Source organism: Giraffa tippelskirchi, chromosome 4 (genome assembly GCF_054371585.1).
Source record: "Giraffa tippelskirchi isolate mGirTip1 chromosome 4, T2T-mGirTip1v1.2.pri, whole genome shotgun sequence".
NCBI classification, from domain to species: Eukaryota; Metazoa; Chordata; class Mammalia; order Artiodactyla; family Giraffidae; genus Giraffa; species Giraffa tippelskirchi.
This window is the reverse complement of record NC_137278.1, coordinates 55,298,692-55,315,058: the sequence shown is the minus strand read 5'-3', so window position 1 is coordinate 55,315,058 and position 16,367 is coordinate 55,298,692. Positions and strand designations below refer to the sequence as shown.

The 16,367-nt window shown below is 45.5% G+C and overlaps 1 protein-coding gene across 1 annotated transcript in view; it reads left to right on the top strand.

The window, feature by feature from the left end:
* Window positions 1-16,367, top strand: part of CD8A (CD8 subunit alpha) — a 57,091-nt gene that overhangs the window by 18,271 nt on the left and 22,453 nt on the right. The gene's annotated exons all lie outside the window — the stretch shown is intronic.

The following is a 16,367-nucleotide window of genomic DNA, read 5'->3' as shown; positions in this document are numbered from 1 at the left end:
GACGCGACTGAGCAACTGAGCACACACATGGAAGTGAGAGAAGGAGATGCTTCAAGTTATCATTCCTCTCAAGGCTAGTGTCTTCCTTACGTCATTCCTTTCCAGGTTGATACACTAGAGAAAATCGTATATATGGACTCTAGGGAGTATATGTAGAACGATGTTCCCTGCAGTGTTGTTTACAATGGCAAAACCTATAAACAACCAAAAGGATTCATCAACAGAGGACTAGAGAAATAAACAGTGGCATTTCTCATCAAATCTTCTCTTCAGTTCAATTCAGTCTCTCAGTCGTGTCCGACTCTTTGCTATCCCATGGACTGCAGCATGCCAGGCTTCCCTGTCCATCACCAACTCCCAGAGCCTACTCAAACTCATGTCCATTGAGTCGGTGATGCCATCCAACAATCTCATCATCTGTCATCCCCTTCTCCTCCTGCCTTCAATCTTTCCCAGCATCAGGGTCTTTTCAAATGAGTCAGTTCTTCACATGAGGTGGCCAAAGTATTGGAGTTTCAGCTTCAGCATCCGTCCTTCCAATGAACACCCAGGACTGATTTCCTTTAGGATGGACTGGTTGGATCTCCTTGCAGTTCAAGGGACTCTCAAGAGTCTTCTCCAGCATCACAGTTCAAAAGCATCAATTCTTCAGTGCTCGGCTTTCTTTATAGTCCAACTCTCACATCCATACATGACCACTGGAAAAACCATAGCTTTGACTAGACAGACTTTTGTTGGTAAAGTAATGTCTCTGCTTTTTAATATGCTATCTAGGTTGGTTATAACTTTCCTTCCAAGGAGCAAGTATCTTTTAATTTCGTGGCTGCAATCACCATCTGCAGTGATTTTGGAGCCCCCCAAAATAAAGTCTGTCACTGTTTCCACTGTTTCCCCATCTATTTGCCATGAAGTGATGGGACCGGATGCCATGATCTTAGTTTTCTGAATGTTGAGCTTTAAGCCAACTTTTTCACTCTCCTCTTTCACTTTCATCAAGAGGCTCTTTAGTTCTTCGCTTTATGCCATAAGGGTGGTGTTATCTGCGTATCTGAGGTTATTGATATTTCTCCTGGCAATCTTGATTCCAGCTGGTGCTTCATCCAGTCCTGCGTATAAGTTAAATAAGCAGGGTGACAAAATACAGCCTTGAGGTAGTCCTTTCCCGATTTGGAACCAGTCTGTTGTTCCATGTCCAGTTCTAACTGTTGCTTCTTGACCTGCATACAGATTTCTCAGGAGTCAGGTCAGGTGGTCTGGTATTCCCATCTCTTTCAGAATTTTCCACAGTTTGTTGTGATCCACACAGTCAAAGGCTTTGGCATAGTCAATAAAGCAGAAATAGATGTTTTTTCTGGAACTCTCTTGCTTTTTCAATGATCCAGCGGATGTTGGCAATTTGATCTCTGGTTCCTCTGCCTTTTCTAAATCCAGCATGAACATCTGGAAGTTCACGGTTCACCTACTGTTGAAGCTTTGCTTGGAGAATTTTGAGCATTACTTTGCTAGCATGTGAGATGAGTGCAATTGTTCAGTAGTTTGAACATTCTTTGGTATTGCCTTTCTTTTGGATTGGAATGAAAACTGACCTTTTCCAGTCCTGTGGCCACTGCTGAGTTTTCCAAATTTGCTGGCATATTGAGTGCAGCACTTTCACAGCATCATCTTTCAGGATTTGAAATAGCTCAGCTGAAATTCCATCACCTCCACTAGCTTTGTTCATAATGATGCTTCTTAAGGCCCACTTGACTTCACATTCCAGGATGTCTGGCTCTAGGTGAGTGATCACACCATCGTGATTATCTGGGTCATGAAGATCTTTTTTGTACAGTTCTTCTGTATATTCTTGCCACCTCTTCTTAATATCTTCTGCTTCTGTTAAGTCCATACCATTTCTGTCCTTTATAGTACCCATCTTTGCATGAAATGTTCCCTTGGTATCTCTAATTTTCTTGAAGAGATCGCTAGTCTTTCCCATTCTATTGTTTTCCTCTATTTCTTTGCATTGATCACTGAGGAAGGCTTTCTTATCTCTCCTTGCTATTCTTTGGAACTCTGCATTCAAACGGGTATATCTTTCCTTTTCTCCTTTGCCTTTCACTTCTCTTCTTTCACAGCTATTTGTAAGGCCTCCTCAGACAACCATTTTGCCTTTTTTGAATTTCTTTTTCTTGGGGATGGTCTTGATCACTGCTTCCTGTATAAAGTCATGAACCTCCATCCATAGTTCTTCAGTCACTCTGTCTATCAGATCTAATCCTTTGAAACTATTTGTCACTTCCACTGTATAATTGTAAGGGATTTGATTTAGGTCACACCTGAATGGTCTAGTGCTTTTCCCTTTCTTCAATTTAAGTCTGAATTTGGCAATAAGGAGTTCATTATCTGAGCCACAGTCAGCTCCCGGTCTCGTTTTTGCTGACTGTATAGAGCTTCTCCATCTTTGGCTGCAACGAATATAATCCATCTGATTGGAGAATTGACCATCTGGGGATGTCCATGTGTAGAGTCTTTTTCTTCGGGGTGTCCATCACCAACTGGAGTGGCAGCTGTGCAGTGCTGGAGCGACTTTGAGGAGATACCCCATGTCCAAGGGCAGAGAAGCCCCAGAAAGATGGTAGGAGGGGTGAAATCATGTTTAGAATCAAACCCCATACCCACTTGAGATGCTCAGAGGGCTCAAACAAACCTTGTGTGCACCAGGACCCAGAGACCCCACAGAGACTGAGACAGAATGGTGTTTGAGTGTCTCCTGCAGAGATATGGGTCAGCAGTGGACTGCCACAGGGGCAGGGACTCTGGGTGCAGTAGACCTGGGTATGGCATAAGCCCTCTTAGAGGAGGTTGCCATTACCACCACCATAGAGCCACCAGAACTTACACAGGACTGGGGAAACAGACTCTTGGAGGGCACAAACAAAACCTTGAGTGCGCCAGGACCCAGGAGAAAGGAGCTGTGACCCCACAAGAGACTGACCCAGACTTGCCCATGAGTGTCCAGGAGTCTCCAGTGGAGGCGTGGGTCGGCAGTGGCCTGCTGCAGGGTTGGGGACACTGAGTGCAGCAGTGCATGCATGGTACCTTTTGAACGAGGTCGCCATTATCTTCATTACCTCCACCATAGTTTGGCCTCAGGTTAAATAACAGGGGGAACACAGCCCTGCCCATCAACAGAATTAAAGATTCTGTTAACCTTTAATTTAAGGTTTAAGATTCTAGTGGATTAAAGATTCACTGAGCATGGCCCCACCCATCAGAACAAGACCCAGTTTCCCCCTCAGTCAGTCTCTCCCATCAGGAAGCTTCCATAAGCCTCTTATCCTTCTCCATCAGAGGGCAAACAAAATGAAAACCACAATCACAGAAAGCTAACCAGTCTGATCACGTAGACCATAGTCTTGTCTAACTCAATGAAACTATGAGCCATGCTGTGTATGGCCAGCCAAGATGGACAGCTCATGGTGGAAAGTTCTGACGAAATGTGGCCCGCTGGAGAAGGGAATGGCAAACCACTTCAGTATTCTTGCCTTGAGAACTCTATGAACAGTATGAAAAGGCAAAAAGATATGACATTGAAAGATGAATGCCCCAGGTTGGTAGGGCCCAATATGCTACTGGAGATCAGTGGAGAAATAACTGCAGAAAGAATGAAGAGACAGAGCCAAAGCAAAAACAATACCCAGTTGTGGATGTGACTGGTGATGGAAGTAAAGTCCAATGCTGTAAAGAGCAATATTGCATAGAAACCTGTAACGTTAGGTCCATGAATCAAGGCAAATTGGAAGTGGTCAAACAGGAGATGGCAAGAGTGAACGTTGACATTTTAGGAATCAGCAAACTAAAATGAACTGGAATGGGTGAATTTAACTCAGATGACCATTATATTTACTACTGTGAGCAAGAATCCCTTAGAAGAAATGGAGTAGCCATCATAGTCAACGAAAAATTCCAAAATTCAGTACTTGGATGCAATCTCAAAAATGACAGAATGATCTCTGTTTGTTTCCAAGGCAAACCATTCAATATCACAGTAATCCAAGTCTATGCCCCGACCAGTAAAACTGAAGAAGCTGATGTTGAACAGTTCTATGAAGACCTATAAGACTTTCTAAAACTAACACCCAAAAAGATGTCCTTTTCATTATAGCAGACTGGAATGCAAAAGTAGGAAGTCAAGAAATACCTGGACTAACAGGAAAATTTGGCCTTGGAGTATAGAATGAAGCAGGGCAAAGTCTAACAGAGTTTTGCCAAGAGAAGGCACTGGTCATAGCAAACACCCTCTTCCAACAACACAAGAGAAGACTCTACACATGGACGTCACCAGATGGTCAGTACCGAAATCAGATTGATTACTTCTCTTGTATCCCCCCAAATATGAAAGACTATGTACTCCACTCATGAAAAAAAAATTTTTTGTAGTAAAATACACAGAACATAATAACTCCCCATTCCCCCTCCCCCCACAACCCGCAACAACCACCATCCTACTTTCTGTCTCTGATTTTGACTACTGCAGGTACTTTCTGGTCTCCTGCACTGCAGGCAGATTCTTTACCATCTGAGCCACCAGGGTAGCCCTAAGCAAAGCATACAGTATTTCTCTTTTTGCGATGGCCTTATTTCACTTAGCATAACATCCTCAAGGTTTATCCATGCTGTAGTATATGTCAAATTTCCTTCCAGTTTAAGGTTGCATGATATTCCATTGTATGTATATGCTACATTTTGCTTATCCATCCACCCATCAATGGACGCCTAGGTCACTTCCACATTTTAGCTATTGTGAATAATACTGCTGTGAATATGGTATACTTCTTCACTCAGTTTTAACTTGACATGAAACACTTTCCATCATAAATATTTGTGAAGTATATAATTTCCAACGTGTTGTAAATAAATATTGATTTTTTTTGGCCACACAGGCTTTGGAATCTTAGTTCCTCAACCAGGGATTGAACTCTCACCTTTGGCAGTGAAAGCCAGGAGTCCTACCCACTGAACTGCCAAGGAATTCCCCATAATTATTTTAAAATAAAACTTTACATCACCCTTTTTGTTCCTAATAGAACAAATTATAGATTAATTTTATTTCAGTAATCACCCATTTTGAAAATATAAGAACAAGTTCTTTAACTTTTGGAAATTTTCCATCGTTCTTTTTTCCCCTCAAACTTATGACTTCTATCCCACTTCTTCCATAGACATTTATTCTAATATGGTATGTTCTTATGCTTGAAGAACTTTTATTGATCATACTTCTCTGCTCCCACAAAAGCAAACAAATTGAAGTTTTAAACTTCTAGAACCATAAATTCCTAAGTACTAAAAATTTAGATTATGCCACCACTGCAACATAGTACACAATTACTCAAAAATAACAAATTACAAATAAAATTAATTATAAATTATAAAAGTTTAAATTATTAAAGAATAATTATTAAATGTAAAAAGTACCCTTTAGTGATAAAGTACTATTGTTGTAGGAAGGGGGAGGCCCCCCTACAGGGCCCCAAGAGTGGGCTCTCTTCTAACACTCGGAAAAGAATTGTCCAGGGAGACACGTGCTGACAACGCAAGAGATTTTATTGGGATGGGCACCCGGGTGGAGAGCAGTAGGGTAAGGGAACCCAGGAGAACAGCTCTGCCACGTGGCTCACAGTCTCGGGTTTTATGGTGATGGAATTAGTTTCTGGGTGGTCTTTGGCCAATCATTCTAATTCAGAGTCTTTCCTGGTGGCACACGCATCACTCAGCCAAGATGGATGCTAGCGAGAGGGATTCTAGGAAGTGGACAGACACGCGCTGTCTCCTCTGGACCTTTCCCGAACTCTTCCGGTTGGTGGTGGCTTATTAGTTCCGTATTCCTTAACAGGATCTCCTGTCATAAAACAACTCATGTGAATGGTTACTATGGTGCCTGGCCAGGGTGGGCGGTTTCAATCAGTGTGCTTCCCCTAACAACTCCCCCCTGAGAGACTTCATACTCAAGATACTTCTTGGGAGTTGGGGCGGAGGTCTCTTTCTTCTGTAACTTCTTCCTGCTGTGCATGGGTGTAGGCCTGCCTAGCAGAGCAGAATTCTCTCTCTACCTGATCTAAGTTGGGGTGTTCCACATCTGAAACCAGCTTCCACCCTTGTAGTAACATCAATTTGGCTTGGAACTGCTGGAGTCTGCTGGAAATAAACTTTGTAAGGAGTTGGAGTATACAGGGGCCAAATAAGAGGCCTAATAAGATCGTTATCACTGACCCATGAATGGTAAGAGCCAAGAAGGAAAAGAAGGAGAACCCCATACACCTGTTGAACTCAAATCCCGGATCTTTGTGGCCTGTTCCAAAAGCCCCTTGATATCTTCTTGGACCTGCCCAGACTGGTTATAATAAAAACAGCATTCTTCCTTTAGATAGAGACAAGTGCCCCCTTGTCCTGCAGTCAGTAGATCTAGGGCCCGACAATTTTGTAGGACCATTGCGGCTAGGGAGTCCAACTGAGATTGTAGGCATTGGAGGGTCCTTGCCGTTTTTTCTATGGATACAGCAGTGTCGGTAGAAAGCTGCTGATATTTATGTAAAGAAGTTCCCCCCGTGGCAGCTCCTGTCAAACCAGCGGTCAGTCCTAATGCCAGGAAAAGAGGGGTAAGTATTACCGCATGACGTATCCTCTGGTTGGTATATACTGGTAAAGGCAAGGAGGTATTACTCCAGGCCAGATCTGTGTGGGGCATGACATACCCTAGGGAGCAAGTTCCTGACCAAAAAGCTGGTAGGGATAAATAAGCTTTATCCCCACATATGAAATAGACACAATGACTGGGTTTAAGCTGGGCAGCAAAACGGGTTTGCCAAAGAGAAACAGGATTTCCATCTGCCTTACAACTGGAACATGGCATAATGGAACAGGGGCAGTCTTTTAGTAGCTGGGAGGAGACTGTCACTCCACTTGCTGCAAAACCAGCAGCAGTGAGGGCATTTAGGAAGGGATTTAAGTGTTGTGAGGCATCCTGGGTTTTGTCCTCAAAGTAAAGAGTATTTTGTTTAGGCTCCCACCATAGGGTTAGGTTTTCAGGGGTGGGTACCCCTACAAGGGAATAACAGGGGTCAGAGTTGCCTGCCCGATTTAGAAACCAGGATGAATGGGTGTGGTTCTTTGGTCGTCCAGAACAGAACATGGATTTTCGAGACTGGTGAATAGCATCCGAGGAGAGCCTCATGTTTGGGGATAGGTATAGTGTGTCGGTCCTGCCAGAACCTCTAGTTCCCAGACTTTGGGCTAAATCGTAATATCCTAGTGAAATTTCTAGGTCCCTGTTCTTCCCATCAGTTTCAACAGTGAAGGTCACCCCACATTGTGAGTTGTCTAGATTTCCCACTGACACCCCTGTTAGGGAGTCACTTTTTAGACAGATAGGGAAGGTCACTTGGGGAATTTTAGTCAAGAGAGAAAATAAGGGCTCAGGTGGGATTGCAGATGTTATCGAGGGGGTAAATATAGACAGTTGTTGCTGATACCAAGGCATGAAGGTTTTTTCTCCTTTTTCCCAAAAGGCCATACCGCGACCAGATGGGTTGCGCTGGGTAACAGCATGTAGATGGGCTGGAAGGGTGGGCCATTGATACTCTGGGATAGGTTGGACATACCCCAAACTTCTGCCATTAATGCAGATCCAGCAAGGGCTGGTTAGGTTGAGTCAAGAAGCAGTGTGGTTTGAAAGCATATATGCCTCGTTTAGGGAGAGATTAATAGCCATACAGGGAGACATGATTAGAAAGAGGAAGAACATCATATGATGCATTTTACTTATCTGAGGGAGATTTGATGGGGTTCCACCTGAACAAGAGTCTGAGATCTTCAACAGGTTCACAGGAATAGCTGTCCTCTTGTTTTGGAGTCTCAGTTCCCGTCTCCCCCTCCTGTAGGCCATAGGGTTTTATTCTAGAATTGTGGACCCAGGCAGATAGACCCTTCATTTTTACAGCAGTTGAAGTTACTAGGACAACCTGATATGGCCCTGTCCATTTCTCAGACAGCTGGCTTAGACTCCCTTTTTCTTGCCAGGTCTTTACTAATACTTGGTCCCCTGGCTCTACCTGGGTTTTTTTTTAAGTCTTCCTATGGAAAACTCAGCAGTGGCCACAGGACTGGAAGAGGTCAGTCTTCGTTCCAATCCCAAAGAAAGGCAATGCCAAAGAATGCTCAAACTACTGCACAATTGCACTCATCTCACATGCTAGTAAAGTAATGCTCAAAATTCTCCAAGCCAGGCTTCAGCAATACGTGAACCGTGAACTTCCAGATGTTCAAGCTGGTTTTAGAAAAGGCAGAGGAACCAGAGATCAAATTGCCAACATCCGCTGGATCATCGAAAAAGCAAGAGAGTTCCAGAAAAACATCTATTTCTGCTTTATTGACTATGCCAAAGCCTTTGACTGTGTGGATCACAATAAACTGTGGAAAATTCTGAAAGAGATGGGAATACCAGACCATCTAACCTGTCTCTTGAGAAACCTGTATGCAGGTCAGGAAGCAACAGTCAGAACTGGACATGGAACAACAGACTGGTTCCAAATAAGAAAAGGAGTACGTCAAGGCTGTATATTGTCACCCTGCTTATTTAACTTATATGCAGAGTACATCATGAGAAACGCTGGGCTGGAAGAAACACAAGCTGGAATCAAGATTGCCGGGAGAAATATCAATAACCTCAGATATGCGGATGACACCACCCTTATGGCAGAAAGTGAAGAAGAACTAAAGAGCCTCTTGATGAAGGTGAAGGAGGAGAGTGAAAAAGTTGGCTTAAAGCTCAACGTTCAGAAAACTAAGATCATGGCATCTGGTCCCATCACTCCATGGGAAATAGATGGGGAAACAGTGGAAACAGTGTCAGACTTTACTTTTTTGGGCTCCAGAATCACTGCAGATGGTGACTGCAGCCATGAAATTAAAAGACGCTTACTCCTTGGAAGGAAGGTTATGGCCAACCTAGATAGCATGTTTAAAAGCAGAGACATTACTTTGCCAACAAAAGTCCGTCTAGTCAAGACTATGGTTTTTCCAGTGGTCATGTATGGATGTGAGAGTTGGACGGTGAAGAAAGCTGAGCGCCGCAGAATTGATGCTTTTGAACTGTGGTGTTGGAGAAGACTCTTGAGAGTTTCTTGGACTGCAAGGAGATCCAATCAATCCATCCTAAAAGAGATCAATCCTGGGTGTTCATTGGAAGGTCTGATGTTGAAGCTGAAGCTCCAACACTTTGGCCACCTCATGCGAAGGGTTGACTCATTGGAAAAGACCCTAATGCTGGGTAGGATTGGGGGCGGGAGGAGAAGGGGACGACAGAGGATGAGATGGTTGGATGGCATCACCGACTCGATGAACATGGGTTTGGGTAGACTCCGGGAGTTGGTGATGGACAGAGAGGCCTGGCGTGCTGCAATTCATGGGGTCGCAGAGAGTCGGACACGACTGAGCGACTGAACTGAACTGAACTGATGGTCTAGGAAGGATCTGTTCTCCATATCGTTGGAGCGCTTGTTGAAACCTTCCCAGGTCAATTATATGTTTTAAGAGTGTATTGGCGTCCTCATCAAAAAACAAATCAGAAGTTAAGAATGGACGTCCATACATCATTTCATAAGGGCTTAATAATAGTGGCCGTTTGGGGGCTGTCCGTACCCTCATGAGGGCTATGGGTAGCATATGGATCCACTTATTATGTGTTTCTTGACATAGCTTGGCCAGAGCCCTTTTAAGAGTCTGGTTGGCTCTCTCTACCTCTCCCGAAGCTTGAGGCCTCCAGGATGAGTGGAGGCGGTATTTTATTCCTAAGCATGCAGCCAGGTTCTGGGATATCATGGCTGTAAATGAGGGCCCACTGTCGCTCTGAAGTGATCGAGGCAGCCCAAACCTAGGCACTATCTCCTTCAGCAGAGCTTTACAGACTTCTGTGGCTCTCTCTGTCTTAGTAGGGAATGCTTCAATCCATCCTGTGAACGTGTCAATAAAGACTAACAAATAAGAAAACCCTTGGGTCTTTGTTTTTTTTTTTTCTTTTTTTACCCTTGGGTCTTTGGCATGGCTGTAAAATCCACCTGCCAGTCTTCTCCTGGGTATGATCCCCGATGTTGGACAGGTTTAATTAGAGGAGGTGGGAAGGGTCTGGTTTTTGGATTATTTCTTAGACAGGTATCACAATTTTGTGTGACCTGTCTAACAACCTTAGCCAACTGGGGATGGTAGAGAATAGGCTTGAGCAAGATTTCCAGATTATCTCTTCCAAAATGGATACTTTTATGTAAGGAGTTAGTAATTTTCCAAACCTGAGAGTCAGGGAGTAATATTTGGGCCTGATCAGTCTGAAACCACCCATGTGACCCAATCTCCCAGCCCCGTTCAGCATATTGGGAACGTTCCTCTGGGGTATAATCTGGAGTCAGGGTTTCTTTGGGGAAGAGGGGGCAGAGAGCAGTGACAGGAGTAGCTTCCCTAGCAGCTCGTTTTGCCTCTTGATCAGCTTTCCTATTTCCCTGGGCCTCCTCTTCTTGCTCCTTTTGGTGACCCTTACAGTAGATGACAGCTAATTTTGCAGGAAGTTTGACTGCCTCCAGGAGCCTGAGAATGAGCTCTTTGTGTTTAATAGGAAAGCTTCGAGCACTGAGCATCCCTCTTTCTTTCCAAATTGCTGCATGGGCGTGCAGGATGAGGAACGCATACTTAAGAGTCCGTATACACATTAATCTTCTTTCCTTTGCCCAATTCCAAAGCTCTTGTCAGGGCAAAAAGTTCAGCTTTCTGGGCTGAGGTGTCTGGGGGAAGAGACCCACTTTCCTTAGTTTCTTCTAGGCTCACTACAGCATATCCCGCTTTCCTCTCTCCTTTTTCTACAAAACTACTGCCATCTGTGTACCATTTTTCTTTTGGGTCAGATAAAGGTGTCTCTGATAGATCTGGGTGAGAAGAGTATAACTCATCTATGATTTACATGCACTGGTGATCCAAAGGGGAAGTAGGGGGATCTGGCAGTAAGGTGGCTGGATTTAAAGTCTGACAGACCCTCAACTTTATTTCTGGAGTGTCAAGGAGGAGGGCTTGGTATTGGGTGATCCTTCCCCCTGTCATCCACCTATCCCCTTTAGTTTCTAAGACTGCTTGCACCTGGTGAGGCATATACACTGTGGTGGGCTGACCCAGGGTCAGCTTAGATGCCTCCTTAACCATAAGAGCAGTGGCCGCTACTGCCCGGAGGCAAGTGGGCCATCCTCTGGCCACCTCATCTAGTTGTTTTCAGAGATAAGCCACAGGTTGTAACACAGGCCCCATCATTTGCCCTAACATCCCAAGTGCAGTTCCTATCCTTTCAGAAACATACAGCCTGAAAGGCTTTTCCAGGTTTGGGAGGCCTAAAGCTGGGGCTGTAGTGATAGACTCTTTTAGGGCATTAAAGGCAACTTTGCAGGTCTCATCCCAGTTGAGTGGCTCTTCCTCTTTTCCTCTTAACCTTTCATACAGGGGTCGAGCCAGATTGCCATAATTAGTAATCCAGATCCTGCAAAACCCAGTCATTCCTAAAAATCCCCTAAGCTGTTTTTTGGTTTGGGGGCACGGGGTATTTAAGATGAGGGATTTCCTCTGGGGGTCGAGCATTCTTTTTCCTTCTGTAATTATAAATCCGAGGTATTTTACTTGGGTTAAGCTAATCTGAGCTTTCTTGGGGGATACTAGATAACCTTTTTCATAAAGGAAATTTAGAGTTTTAATAGTATCTATTTGAGAGCTGGTAAAATCTGGACTAGCTATGAGCAAGTCATCCACATACTGTATTAGATTACTGTTTGTTAAAGTTAATTCTCTTAGTTCTCTCCCCAAGGAAGTCCCGAAAATATGAGGGCTGTCCCTAAACCCTTGCAGTAGTCGAGTCCAGCAGAGTTGTATGGCCTCCCTTGTTTCCAGGTCCCGCCACTCAAAGACAAAGAGCTTTTGGGCTTCAGGATGGAGAGGAATGCAAAAGAAGGCATCTTTAAGATCCAAGACTGAGAAGTACTTGGCATTTCCTGGGACTTGGGATAGGGGGGTATAAGGATTTGGGACTATGGGGTGGATGGGAACCACAGCTTCATTAACAGCTCTTAGATCCTGGATGAATTGATAAGATCCATCAGGTTTTTTAACAGGCAAGATAGGAGTATTGCAGGGAGACTCACAGGTGATTAGAATTCCAGTATCTCAATATTTGTTAACTAATGGTCTAAGACCCTCAAGAGCCTCTGGTTTTAAGGGATATTGTCTTTCCCAGGGGTAAGGAGCATTTGGCCTCAGAAGAATCTTTACCGGTGGAACATTTATGGCTAGACCAGGGCTGGAGACATCCCACACCTGGGGATTGACCTCGTCTAAGAAAGGGACAGACTCTTCCTTTTTTACATCTGACTGTAAATATTCAGACACTGCTGCTGCTGCTGCTAAGTCGCTTCAGTCGTGTCCGACTCTGTGTGACCCCATAGACAGCAGCCAACCAGGCTCCGCCATCCCTGGGATTCTCCAGGCAAAAATACCGGAGTGGGTTGCCATTTCCTTCTCCAGTGCATGAAAGGGAAAAGTGAAAATGAAGTCTCTCAGTCGTGTCCGACTCTTAGCGACCCCATGGGCTGTAGCCTACCAGGCTGCTCCGTCCATGGGATTTTCCAGGCAAGAGTACTGGAGTGGGGTGCCATTGCCTTCTCCATTCAGACACTAGGCAAAGGAAATTATCAACTTCTAGCTTTCCCCAAGTCACTCTAGTCTGGAGGCGGCAAAGAAGGTCTCTCCCCAGTAGGGGAGCAGGGCAACCAGGGATGTATAAGAAGGGGTGGGTTCCTTGCCAATTGCCCACCTTACAATGGAGGGGCTTAGTAAAATTTCGGCTTTGGGGTTTTCCATCTACCCCCATCACCATTTTAGTCTGGGAGTCTATAGGTCCTAATCGGAAAGGAAGAACAGAGAAGGCAGCCCCCGTATCTAAAAGAAAGTTCACATTCTTGCCTTCTATTTGTAGAGTCACCCAGGGGTCGAGAGGAGTGATCTGAATCTCACCATATGCGGAGGTTTCTCGAGCTGCTGGGCACCATCAGTGCCGGTCTCCCAGGACTAACACAGAGGGAGCAGGTGTAGGGGTCTCCATACGCCTTCCCTTAGGGCAATATGGGCACTTCCTTCTCCAATGCCCATTCTCTTTGCAGTAGGCACACTGGGTACGTCTTAGCTGCGGTGGATTTTTAAGATCCTCTTTTCTTTCTTCCTCTCCCTGGGACTCTTGCATGCTGCTGTTGCTGCTGCTAAATCGCTTCAGTCGTGTCTGACTCTGTGCGACCCCATAGACGGCAGCCCACCAGGCTCCCCCGTCCCTGGGATTCTCCAGGCAAGAACACTGGAGTGGGTTGCCATTTCCTTCTCCAATGTATGAAAGTGAAAAGGGAAAGTGAAGTCGCTCAGTCGTTTCTGACTCTTAGCGACCCCATGGTCTGCAGCCTACCAGGCTCCTCTGTCCATGGGATTTTCCAGGCAAGAGTACTGCAGTGGGGTGCCATTGCCTTCTCCTGGGACTCTCGAATAGTGGCAGGATGACTCAAGGCCAGGATTTTGGCCTGTTGTTGGGCCAAGGCCTGGATCTGCCTCTCTATTCTCCTATCTTTTTGGGCTTCCCTTTGCTCCCTTTTTGCTTCCTCCTCCCGGTCCCTGTTTAAAAACACCCTATTTGCCTCCTCCACCAAATCAGAAATTGGGGTGTCTGGTCCTTTTCCTAGTTTTTGTAATTTTCTCCTTATGTCTGGGGCTGCCTGGGTTATAAAGGAATGGGCCAACAGGACTCTTCCTTTCATACTTTTTAGATCTGTCTCGGTAAGGTTTTTACAGGCTTCTGTGAGTCTGCCCAAAAAAAGAGCTGGATTTTCATTCTCTTCCTGCGTAACCTCTTTTATCTTATTATAATTAACAACCTTTCGGACACCCTGGGTCATTTCCTTGTAGTAGGCAAGCAGTGAGGTGTCTTAAGGATTCCTTTCCTGCCCTTGTATTAGGATTCCAGTCTGGCTCTGTAAAGGGGATTGCCTCTTCCGCAGGGGCCAGACTGATATCTACTCATTGTCTTTCATCAGCCACTTTTCTAGCCTGATCTAGAATTCGAGCTTTTTCTTCGTCATTACAACACTGGGTGAGGATGACCATTATATCTCTCCAGGTGAGGGAGACGTTAAGGCTAAGACATTCAAATTCATCCCTAAATTTTGGGGGGTTCTCAGAATATGAACCCAATTGTTCCTTGCATTGGGTAATGTTTTGCATAGAGAACGGAACATGGACGTGCATAGCTCCCCCCCTCCTCATCCGATACCTCTCTTAGGGGACAGATTTTGTCTGAGGATGACCTTTCCTTCTGTGGAGGACAAAGCTTACTTCCTGATCGTAACCCCATGGGGGAGGGGGCATATGGAGGAGGAGCCGAGGGGATTGTGAGTGACTTCCCTTCAGATCCCATGACTTCCGGGCCTAGCCTCGTGACTTCTGGGCCTAACCTCCTGACTTCCCGGTCCAGGCTCGTGACTTCTGGGCATGTCTGACCTGCCTTTCTTGTGACCTCTCTGCTGAAGCAGAGGAGGTCAAGACAAGGTCAAGGGGATCTTCTGTTTCAGACCTTGCTAAAAGGATTTTGAAAGAGCATTTATCAAAGTCCTCAAGCTTATATTTCCCCTTTTTTTCAGAGTCCTGGTAGAGGACCATAAAGGCCTGGACATAGGAACCTACTTGTATTTACCCTCGCGTTTGCAGTATAGACTGAGCTGTAAAATGGTGTTGTATCCAAGTGATCCCAACTGTGGCCATTTTTCCCCTCCTCCCAGGGAGTAAGTAGGCCAGTATTGAGTACAGTATTTGATAAGTTTTTTCTTTATTAATCCTTTCAGTTGGTATCCCTCCCAGTGGGTCAAAAGACAGCCCAGCAGGGTGTCTAAAGGGAAGCTAGGCTTATTTCCCATTTTAAGGACAGTATAGTTTATATCTCATTCCCAGGGGACCAGTACTGGGGTGAATGCCCCTATATCTGACTCTAGAGAGATTGTATGCTCTCTCCTGGTCCCAAATTGCCTGATTGTATATGTGCCAAAGGAAATGTTCAGTAGTAAGCACAATCAACGGGGCTATAGGACTGGTCCGGAAAGGTGAATTAACCCCTAAGGATGTGTCTAGGGTGTTAGTTTTCACCCAAGACCAGGTGCGACTATACTGAACCCCATCAATCACTTCCACGTGGAAGCACTCAGCCAAATGCTCAATTAAATGGCTGAATTTATAGAAACAGGGCACCCGATGGAGGGCTTCTAATGCCTGATTGTCTCCCCAAGAACAGAAAGCACAATTGATGGGGAGCAGAGAGCATAGCCTCTCAGAAAATCTCTTGCAATGACCTAGAACTTCAGGTCCAAGTATCAACATACAGAGTAAATGGAAATAGCTTGGGTCTTCAAAGAAAGGAAAAGAGGCCAGGTTGAGAGAGAAGGAGTGGGAAGAGACAAAAGATCTAAGGGTGGGGGAGAGAAACAGAAAAAAAGGGGTGGCCTTACAGACATCTCCTGCCACCTACAGATACCCAGGCGTTACGGGACTTTTCCCTGGGCCTCCAGAGAAGGGAGGACTGGAACTCGGCCCTACCAAATTCGAGTTCTCTGCCAAGAGGAGGTGATCAGTCTCCAATCCTCAGCTCCGGCTGAGGCCCTTCGACCAGATTCCTGCGTCCAGGACCGGGGGACTAGAAAAAAATAGGATAGGAGAGGTTGAAAGGAGGGGTAAGATAAAAGGGGTCAATAAAATCTCTTGTTCCTTACCAGATTGGGGCACCCTGGCCAGTTGTCCGCGTCAGGAGGAGACCAGGGACAAACGAGTCCCAGTTGTGGCCACTGGGTCAGATCCGTTGGCAGGCGAGCTGGTCCTGGAGTACCCCAAGTGGTCTGGACGTCAGCCCCAGTAAAAATGGGGTCCCTTCGTGGTCACCAGTTGTTGTAGGAAGGGGGAGGCCCCCCTATAGGGCCTCAAGAGTGGGCTCTTGTCTAACACTCGGAAAAGAATTGTCCGAGGAGACACGTTCTGACAACGCAAGAGATTTTATTGGGATGGGCACCCGGGTGGAGAGCAGTAGGGTAAGGGAACCCAGGAGAACAGCTCTGCCGCGTGGCTCACAGTCTCGGGTTTTATGGTGATGGAATTAGTTTCCGGGTGGTCTTTGGCCAATCATTCTAATTCAGAGTCTTTCCTGGTGGCACACGCATCACTCAGCCAAGATGGATGCTAGCGAGAGGGATTCTGGGAAGTGGACACACGGTGTCTCCTTTCGACCTTTCCCG